This window comes from Psammomys obesus, unplaced genomic scaffold, assembly GCF_907164565.1.
Source record: "Psammomys obesus unplaced genomic scaffold, mPsaObe1.curated_primary_1811, whole genome shotgun sequence".
In the NCBI taxonomy this organism is placed as follows: Eukaryota; Metazoa; Chordata; class Mammalia; order Rodentia; family Muridae; genus Psammomys; species Psammomys obesus.
Genome location: NW_026596396.1, coordinates 1,748,185 through 1,748,771, shown reverse-complemented (window position 1 = coordinate 1,748,771; position 587 = coordinate 1,748,185). Strand labels below are relative to the sequence as shown.

At 39.2% G+C, this 587-nt stretch overlaps 1 non-coding gene across 1 annotated transcript; it reads left to right on the top strand.

The window, feature by feature from the left end:
* The first annotated feature begins 220 nt into the window (after window positions 1-220).
* Window positions 221-352, top strand: LOC129669366 (small nucleolar RNA SNORA17). Its single transcript, XR_008719021.1, has one exon. It is a non-coding gene; the product is annotated as a small nucleolar RNA SNORA17 (small nucleolar RNA).
* Window positions 353-587: the final 235 nt, after the last annotated feature.

The following is a 587-nucleotide window of genomic DNA, read 5'->3' as shown; positions in this document are numbered from 1 at the left end:
AGTATCAAATTGCAAAGTCCTTTTCAGTTACTCCAAATTTCATTATCTTTTTATAAAAATGAAAGATTCACTAGACACAGAATTTTTTCAAGGCTTTGATTTCTAGGCCTCCTAAATATATACTACTATTCGATTTATTTAAATAGGTTGAACTTTAGTCAAATATATTACTTATTACAACATAACACTGCTAACTCGTCTTAGTAAAAGTTTACATTTTCCTGTGCCTATAGATATTGCAGGTGTGACTGCTATGTCACATGTGCATCAGTAGACAGCATAGAGGAGAGAAGCTATGTCTACGCTCAGTGTTCTGATGTATGAACATCCAAATGATTAGTAATCCAACATTCCACAAAAAAATAGAGCCTGAGAAGACCACCAGTCTGGCACAGATAGACTCCTAGGATGAGGAACAAGATAGATACTAGAAGATTCCCACTTGGGGCTGTAGGTTACAGGCAGGAATGAGCTTGAGGTGACCACCAAACTAGTGCCATGAGGCCTACATAGGAAGTTAGCCTGAGATGACCACCAGTCTGGTGCCACACAGGAGTAGGAAGACAGACCATGCCAGAGATGACCCT